General features: G+C 36.3%; 1 protein-coding gene across 6 annotated transcripts in view; it reads left to right on the forward strand.

Annotated features, from left to right (window-relative positions):
- FANCC (FA complementation group C) overlaps window positions 1-9882 on the forward strand; it is a 265947-nt gene that overhangs the window by 44388 nt on the left and 211677 nt on the right. The window contains exon 3 of one of the 6 annotated variants that reach the window (XM_040620151.1): window positions 4693-4794. The exons of the other annotated variants lie outside the window; for them this stretch is intronic. The gene's annotated coding sequence lies outside the window, so the exon portion shown is untranslated. The remainder of the gene's footprint in view (window positions 1-4692; window positions 4795-9882) is intronic. 6 annotated transcript variants of the gene reach the window in all.

Consider the following 9882-nt stretch of genomic DNA (forward strand, 5'->3'; position numbering starts at 1 on the left):
ACAAAAGTCTACCTTTCCTCTTCTCTGGGTCAATATAAAGACTTTATAACAGTTTAACTCCTTCTCGTTTATGTGCTTTTGCTGTTGTCGGTTTTTTACATTTTACACATAATTGCTTCTTTCTTTGTTCTTTGTTACTTCTGCCTTCCATCTTCCTCCTGGGATAATTTTTCTTCTCCCTAAAGAACTTTCCTCGGAATTTTCTTTGCTGGTTTGCTGGTAAACTCTGCCACTTTTTAAAATCTACCTGGTAATGTTTTTATTGCATCTTTATCCTTAAAAAATACTTTTGCTGGGTATAGAATTCTGGGTCACCAGTTTCATCTGGAACATTGAGACTCTGCCTGCTTTTAGGATTTCCTCTGTGCCTTTAGTTTTCTGCAGTTTTACTATATATTTTGTTTCTGAGGAGTGTGTTTGGTACCATTCCCCAGAGTACGCTCTTGGACTGAGCTTCAGTTACTCACCCTGGCAGTTGGCTTAATAACTCTTTATTACCTACCTTTTCTGCCCTCTGTCACCTCCACTTCCCTAACAGTGTTTACCTTCCAAATAAATGATCTCTACTCATAATTGTTTTCTCAAGGTTTACTTCTAGGGAACCCAAAATAAAGCATTTATCTTTCTGGAGATTAATTGGCCTTCTAAGATCTGTGGATTAGTGTGCATACTGGTGACAAAAAAGGTAAACTTGGAAGATATTTGGTTTTCTTAATGGCAAAAGATTTGGAAACTTTTGGATCAAGATAAAGCATACATGATTCTAGACAGAAGCATAGGCTTCTCAGTTGCCTCAGAGTATCCCATATGGTAGATCTACCATGCATGAGAATGAGAAGCCCCTTTAGCAGTTGTCATGAGGTTTTATATGTTTTTTGTCATCCCTCCACCTCTTGCTTGAGTGTTATTGTGCTGGAACCCAGAACAATAAATGCCTGCTCGGGCGGTAGGAGTAACTGGTGCACAGCAATTCCCAGACATTCTTCATGGTTTACTGCAAGATTAGATATACACGAAGACCGGTTTTCTGGGAGCAGTCTCTTAGCAAGCCTAAACATTAGGCATGTTTAAGTTCCATTCTGAAATATGTATGCTACATTTAAGGTTAACATTTTAAAAATGTGTTTTAATTTGAAAGGCTGATAGAGAATTCGTGAGTATTGGGTTTTTTTTTTATTTTTTAAAGATTTTATTCATTTGAGAGAGAGAGAGAAAGCACAAGCAGGGGGGATGGTGGGCAGAGGGAGAGGGAGAAGCAGTCTCCCCAATGAGCAAGGAGCCCCATGCGAAGCTCAGTCCCAGGACCCTGGGATCATGACGTGGGCAAAAGGCAGACACTTAACTCACTGAGCCACCCAGGCGTCCCTGAATATTGGGGTTTATGTGAATTTTGTGGAGAGGGATGATTTATGAATTTTAGTGTGATCATAAGCTTTAACTTATTGGTGTTAATGCATGAGATTATTATCCCCCTTTGAAAGACAGTACCTTTTTATAGAGTGCTGTCTTTATAGTATACTCAAGGTTTGGCTGTGTAGTTTTTAGGTTCCCACTCCAGCCCAATGGATATGCAGACACTTAGTGACTGTGTGAAAACCATACTTGTTAATTTATGTATACTTCACTGTCGGGAGACAGATAGATAATATTAAGAATTATATATGCATCTGAGCATTTACCTAGCCAGATATTTTAAAGGTTCGGAAAATTGAAAAAAGAAGAACTGAAGTACCTGTGAGAAACTGTAGAAGACACACTAATAATATATAAAGGAGGAACTGTAAATTGAAATGAAACTCTTAGATGAAATGAAACTCTTAGACAGAAAATAGTGAAGGGAAGTATAATTGGAAATAAGAAAAAGAGTGAAATGCTATATAGGACTAATCAGAAGTACGAGATGTAAATACTCAACAAACTGTGCTCAAGGTGGAAGAGCATAGGAAGTGTGTGTCATGGCAACAGTTTGGTAATGCACTGTATCCATGTGCTAAGTGCTGTAACTATTACCTATTATGAGAACATGTAAAAGGAAATTTATGGAAAACACGACTGTAAATACAGTATATGTATGAAATTACAACTTGCCAATGGAGTTTATATCAGTGCATACTAAGATTAAATCGCTGCCTTGAAATGATCCAGTAGTTTTCAAATACATGGACAGATAAAATACATCAACATTTATAACTAAGGTCTTCTGGAACAAATAGTTATTACACCAGCCATAGCAAATTGGATTTTCTTCTATATATGGTCTTAGCAAAGACCGATTATCTTATATAAAAAAAGACATGATCAATGTGGACAATGAAATTATAAACAAAACACTATTTTACAAGTTGTACTTTCTTGCCTGAAGCATTAGCCTATGTTTTAGAGAAAGCTAAAATTGTTTGTAGGAAAGAAGAAACAATTTCTTATCCCACTTGTTTATATTAAATGCCGAGCATTTTACTTTTCTGTGTAATATCCCTTTTCTGACACATAGATTATTAGGAATTTGGGACAGTAATCTGCAGCTGAGAATTAAAATTTCAGAGCTCTTAAGAGAAATTGTGCATTGAACTTAGGTGAACGGGGGAACTTATCAGCTGGAAAAACTGATTTTACTACTATATAGTAATAGGAAAAAAATCAACTCAAACTCTTATTTTGGAGATCTATCTTGAATTTTTATACAAGGAGAATAGAAATAAATTCTTATACAGGGAAAAAAGCATATTACAGATATGTGGCTTTTATTTACAGCTGCCTCCTTTTTTGTTGTTGATAAAAAAGAAAAATTTCTAGTTTAACTCCTTGAAGGCAATTTGAATGATTTCCATTTTGGAAATAACAATTTCATATTAAATAGTGGATAGTGAGGTAGTCAGATGGAAGTATTCAGTTCATCCAGCATCATCAGATTGGTTGGACAAATGAAATTCTTTTAAACTGTGTGGAAATATTTTGCTCCCTTTCTCCTTTGGCAGAGGCAGACATTGTGGTTTCCCCATTGAAGTTTGGTTGGGTAAATGTGGGATGTGTAAACAGAGAGATAGCCTCTGGCAGTTGGAAGGACCTACTGAGCATTTAGCATGCGACTGCCAGCACTGGGGAGGTGGGACGGGGTGGCATGAGATGGGATGGGGTTGTTAGAGAGCCATGAGAGGGGAATTAAGCAGTGTGGACAGAATTGAGGAATGCGACTGCTCAAAATAACATGATAGTTCTTAAGAAAAGAAGCCAAATATTTCAGATTGAGGTCCCTGAGAAGTTTTGCTTTGGATATGCATAAAAACAAACAAAAGTTACTCTTCATATTCGACCTTCATCTCCTTTGTGACGAGTCATCAGTGATTTGTGATGTAGATGAGCATGTGATGTGTTTTTCAGTGAACGGCTCTCACATGCTGTGTGATCTTGGGCAAGATCTTTAATAGCTTTTTGTCTCAGTTTCCTCATCTGTAAAATGGGATTGTGGGGACTAATTGAGCTTTGTCTAAAGTGCTTGTAATTGTTGTCATAGAGTAAGCACTATGTAAGTGTTATGTGCTATAATAATAATAATTACCATCATCATCATTTTATTTTAGTAGATTAAGAGATCCTCTTGAGGAAGAAGCTATTTGTTTCCTCTAATAACTTTAGTATATTTGATGTATTTTTATATAAATGAATCAATGAATTGTTTAGTGTTTCAGGTGATTTATAATAAGTCTGTGTTACCTTTGAAAAGTTATTTTTTTGAGTGTTACTTATATAAGTAATCTCTACCCCCAGTGTGGTGCTCGAGCTCACAACCCTGAAATCAAGTCACACACTGCTTTTACTGATCCAGCCAGATGCCCCTGAAAAATCAATTTTTGAAAAATATTAGTAACTATGGATGATTTCTATTTTCATAGCATTTTTTCCAAATTAAAACATGAGCCAGTAAATGTCACATTAAAAAAACGGCCACTTGGGTCTATTTAGTGTAGGGGCAAAGAACTATACACACCTCAGTGATCCCTGAGGGCATTATTATATTATAAAACTGCACAGTAATGTTCAGCGGTAGGCAGCCCCTGAGTCATCCAAATTTTAGAATGCTTGTTTAAAAAGACAGAGAAATGTATAATTGCTTTTGAAAAAGATTTCCATCGTGAATACATAAAGCAAGTTTTGACATTTAAAATTACTCTGATTTTGTTTTTTAATTTAATTTAATTTTTATTTTTTAGAGATTTTATTTGAGAGAGAGCATGCACGGGAGAGAGAGAGAGCATGAGCAGGGGGGAAGGGTAGAGGGAGATGGAGAAGCAGACTCCCTGCTGAGCAGGGAGTCTAATGCGGGAATTGATCCCAGGACCCTAGTATCATGGCCTGAGCTGAAGGCAGACACTTAAATAACTGAGCCACCCAGGTGCCCTACTCTGATTTTAGCAACTTCCATTAGCTTTAGTATATTCTTAGATGCATTGAAATGAAAGATTCATGCAGGTTTTTACAACCTTAAGATTAGTATGAGACAAATAGAAGCCTTAATTTTCCTTCCAGACTTTACCTTTTCCTCTTGTCTTTTCTAATATCGTCCATAATGTGTTAAACGGCAATGATGGTTTGAAACAATCTTGTTTTTGTTTTTGTTTTTGTTTTGTTTATATGTGATTGGTTGGGGGTTTTGATGTGGTAAGAGTGTTTGTTTTGTTTTGTTTTCTTACACAGTACCACCATTTATCCAACAAATTCTCTTTCCTGTGAAGAAGAAAGTGGAAGATGGAGGATGTCATTGCAAAATGAACAAACCTTTCAGAATTTTTAAAAAAGGTAGAGTCTTATTTGAGCCTGTTAGGACAGCTGCCAGGATACACAATCTTAACAAAGAAGAGAGTGCTCTGGCAAAGGAACATTTGGTTTAGGGTCATACACATTTTTACATACAAAGTTACAAATCACTAGACAAAAGACATTTCAGAAAGTTGGAAATCTTATCTTAGGTTTCTAGCATATGCAGGGCTGTGTGACATTAATCTTAAGGGAATAAGGAAGTTTCCTTTTTTTTTTTTTTTTTTTTTTTACCTTTTTAACCTTTTGTTCGGAATGCTCCTTTTCAGTTATTTTCTTTAATGAAGCAGATGTACAGTGTGTGCTTGGGGCACAAATAGAGCCCATGCTTTGAGGTTTTGTGGACTCATTTTGACTTTGGTAAATGTAAGTATAGCTTCCCTGGGAGTTCAGGATGAGGGCCTACAAATGTTAAAAGTAGAAAATTTCCTTTATCAGTGATAATTACTATTTTTGTATTTAGCTACGAAAGTTATTATATTAGGACTCCTAGAAATAATAGCAAACATAATTTCATATTTAGAGGTAGCTTTAAAACTGCATAGTAGGTGTTCAGGTAAATGTGTATTGAATGATAGATAAATAAATCCTATCTAGATGTTGCCTTATTTAGAGAAAGCAATACCTCTCTTACTTTCCTACTCAGCAGCAAGGGAGCCTTTCCTGGAAGTTCCCATTCAAGTATCTCCTTGTATCTCTCCTTGGCCAGGATACAGTCATTGACAAGGGGAATGGGATTACCCTGATTGATTTAGGTGGAATAGGTGTTTTGGGTGTAAGCCACAAAGACCACTGCACTGGTTATAAAAATAATCCATGATTATCATAGGAAATTTGGAAAATAATATAAAGCATAATATAAAAAATTTTAAAACTATCATCACATGGAGTTAACTATTGTTCACATTGTGCTGTTTAGCTTTCCAGTTTTTATTTTTTAGAAAATTGTAGTCATGTTGTATGTAGTGTTTTATAGTCTTGAATTTAGTGATCTAACATAACCATTTTTTCATGTCACGAAACCATGTTCTTCAAAAATGGATGAGTGATCTGTGTTCTTCCATATGGCTATATTACAAATTATTTAAATAATTGCTTATTGTTAGAGATTGAGATCATCAGTACTTTTTTTACTATGTATATGGTGAAGACCTGTTGGTATCAGTCATTGTGTACATGTGTGGTAAGGAAAGTGGGTGAAGGGGCATAAATACTTTCAAAGCTTTTGGTGTACTTCTCTGGTTACTCTCCAGAAAACCTGTGCCATTTACACTTAACACAAACCTGTATGTGAGTGGCTATTTAACTGTATTCTTGTCAGCATTGGGAATTATTTTGTAATTGCTAGTTTTATAGACAAAATGTGGTATTCTTTTGTTTTTCTCTTTTTTGATTACCAATATTATTGAATATTAGCAATAGTAGATACCTATTGAATGAAAGAATAAATATATGTTTCTTGATGTGTAGATTACCTATTCACATCCTTTACGTGGTATTATTTTTACTTTTTTATTGTGATATACATAAAATAAAGAACATAAAGTATGTTAATGGTTAAGTGTAAAATTCCATAGAATAAATTTATGACATTCTGTTTTAAATTGGTTATTCCAAATATTAGTTTACCTAATTTATGATATTATAATCATTTTAAATTATAGGATCTCAGAGCCTACTCTGTTGTGGTGAGTTATTCCATCATATATCCTCCTGGCTATAGACTTCACCTTTGATACTGAATGAAAAATAAGTTATTTATTTCCAGATTCCTTTATGTGATTTAGTAAATGTCTGTGACTCTTCCTCACACTTCTTTGCTTTGGCAACATAACATTTTATTTATCTTCATATTCTCCCAGATATCAAAATCTGTTTCCACTGTATAGAAAGAATTTAAAATTATTTTCTTACTCCTTGGCTCAGATTCCTTTTTCTTTTTTAATTGTAATTGTGTGTGTATGTGTGTCTCAGAGCTTGAGTAAATGACATTTTCCTGTGTTAATTATTAATAGTTTTAACTACTTTTAATTGTTAACATTTTTCTCATTTAATCTTCTCTTTTGGTTCTGTGAGATTAGTATCAATACCCCTTTCTTTTATAGAGAGATGAAATATCGTGGGCCATACAGCTAATAGTGGTAGCTGGGATTGGAACCTAGCTTGCTAGTGGTATGTTTGGCTATTAAATTATAAACTATACTGTGTTTGGTCTTGAATGTAGAAAGAGGCTGAACTGAGGTTTCCAAGTTATGTTGAAATTTTTAATTAATTTAAATTTGGTTCTTGTTCTCAAGTAGACTCTTCTCCCTATTCTTTGCAGCTAGAAAAATAAAAGGCCCCAAATATAATTTAATAAAACCAATAAGAACCATACCACTTTTATAGTCATTTTTGTTGTAAACTAGTGTTTATACAACCCATGACTTGACGGCTGACCAAACCATCTTATATTACCATATTTTGAATGTAGCAGGAACTGGCTTAGCAAAATCTTGAAACCTCTGACTCTAATATTTGTGGTACAGTAAAATAAACAGTTTCAGGGCTTTCAGGTTTGTGTGGTACATAGCCTGTCCAGGACATTGATGCTTATTCTCATTGTTGACTCCCTTGCTTTCATGAGCAGTTTTGCTGACATTTAGGCTTGCCAAGAGAGATTATTTCTACCTAGCGGAGAAATTTTGGAGAAAGACATCAGTTTCTTTTTATTAGAAATACAATAATTAATGATAATATCTAACATTTCTTGAATGCCAGGCACAGGTCCAAGGGCTTTCTGTATATTGACCCATTTTAAGCTTCACTGTAGCCCTATTAGGTTTTTCCCATTTTACAGATACCAGAACTGAAGAGCAGACAGGCTAAATAACTTTCCAAGGTCACAGGGCTCCTATAAGGCAGAGTGGGAATTCAAATCTTGGCAGTCTACCTCCCGAGTCTGCTTCCTTCGTCACTCTCTATTATACTAACATTTATTCGATGGAAAGAGGGAGGCATTGGTGACTCAGAGATAGCTGTTCACATTTTTGGAAAGGTTTGACTTGATGCCTAGTAGCAGCTCAAAATAGTTAAGCAATTGCCATTCATTAAATTCTTAACTCATATAAAATGAGTCATTTTGTACCTAATATTATGGTGGAACACAGCGAGTCAAGCTTATTCTTTTGTGTTTACACAAATATAGGTAAGCTTTCATTTCCAGTAAATAAAATGGTCTCCTAGAAAGACAGTGTTTAAAACAAAACTTTGGAGAGTAGATACAGAATCATAGTAATAGTCACAGAATGATCAATGATCAATGTTTAATATTTTCTAATAGTGTAGACCATGCCTTATTGGTCTTGCACTCCATCCTTTATACCTGAATATTTCAGAGATGGCAGGCTGAATATTTTGAAATTGCCCCGGCTGGCTATAGGCAGAATTTGTCTTTGATACCTTCTCATTTCACCTCTCACTGGCACCTTGTTCTGTTCTGCCTTTCCCCATTACTAGGTGGGGTGCCCAACCATCTTCACTCACGGTCAAGAAATCCCTTCTAAGATATTCATATTAATATTTGTAAGTATGGTATGCCTTTTCTTAGGAGGGCATTTGCATTTAATAAAAGAGTCAAAGGTCAGGCTATAGGGTTACTTTTGAAATTTGCTTCACTCCTTACTGAAGCTCAGGAGATTTCTCCTTTTCATCCTTATCTCTCATCCCCAGTCTGTCTTGTTCTGTTGCCAAGTCTAGGTCTCAAGAAGGAGACTTGGGTGGCCCAAGTTAACACCGGTGACATGACTGATCATGATACGGGTGGATGATGGAAGCAATTCAGTAAATGAAAACTTGGTTTATCATCTTTGGGCATTTAATATTACCCCGTGTCCTATACCAGTCCTCCTCACTATCTCTCATCAGGACTACTGAGGTGAATGAATTAGAGAAATTAAACAGAAAATTCTGACCCAGTTTTTGGAAATAGTTGATTGTGTAGTTTTGGCCAGTTTAGAAAGTTGTCACTTAAAAGTGGCCCTTGGTCAGATACCCAAATCGGTCAGTTCAGATGTGGCACAGTTGCTTTTCCATTTGTTCCTAAGGCAGTAGTGTGTGGTGGAATCAGCTACTAGTCTGAATTCAGGTGTCATTAGCCGGTCTAGGGGACAATATGGAGTTAGGATCATAAGTAACATGTAAAGGGTGGAGGGATCTAGAGGCATAAATCTTTCCCCGTTCTTTATCTTTTGCAGAAGCCTCTCTTATTATCCTTTTGGTCTTAGAATTAGAGTTTTTTCCTTGGCAGTGGTCAAGATCAATCTACCAGGGCAAGGACATGGTGAGAATGTCAGCCTAGGTTTTTAAAATGGCATGGGGATAGGCTTTTGTGTTATTGTGTGTGTGTGTGTGTGTGTGTGTGTGTGTGTGTGTGTGTGTGTAGGTGGGATGTTTTACACAATTGAAAATCTGCAAGGACAGGGAATCTGTCCTGAGAAGCATGTGTGTTTCATGATGGCCAGAGGAAGAAGAGCTCTCCGAAGGGCTGACTTAGAAGGTACTATTGGAGAAAGGAAGAGTGATGTCCATGAAACCAAGGGAGGAGAGCATGTGTAGGGCAGGCACTGAACTGTTTGATGCTGCAGAGAAGGCAGATAAGACCAGAACAATTAATACTGCACTTGTCCTAGGAGGTTTGGTAGCACAGAGTTGCTGTTGACCTTTGCTGAGAAATCTTCAACATGGTGGTGGGAGCAGAAGTCATTTCTGGAACTGAGGAACGAATAATTACTGAGGAAATGGAGACAGCAGTGAGTGAGTCTGTAGACTGTTCTTTTAAGACGCTTGACTGTGAAGAAAAGAAGGAAGTAGGATGATATGATCAAGAAAAAGCTTTTTACTTTATTCTTTTTCAGGATGGGGAAAGAAAGGTCTTTAATAGGCCAGGAGAAAAGGAGGTGATGGATAGGGAGAACAGTGGATGGAGAAAAGTCTTAAATGAGATGGGAAGGGATAGAAGTAGAGCCTGGGTGGGAAAAGAGAGGGGTCCCAGAGACCTCAGGGAAGGGTGCAGTTTCATTTGACAATGAG

The sequence above is a fragment of the Ursus maritimus genome, unplaced genomic scaffold (assembly GCF_017311325.1).
Source record: "Ursus maritimus isolate PB19 unplaced genomic scaffold, ASM1731132v1 scaffold_34, whole genome shotgun sequence".
Taxonomy (NCBI): domain Eukaryota; kingdom Metazoa; phylum Chordata; class Mammalia; order Carnivora; family Ursidae; genus Ursus; species Ursus maritimus.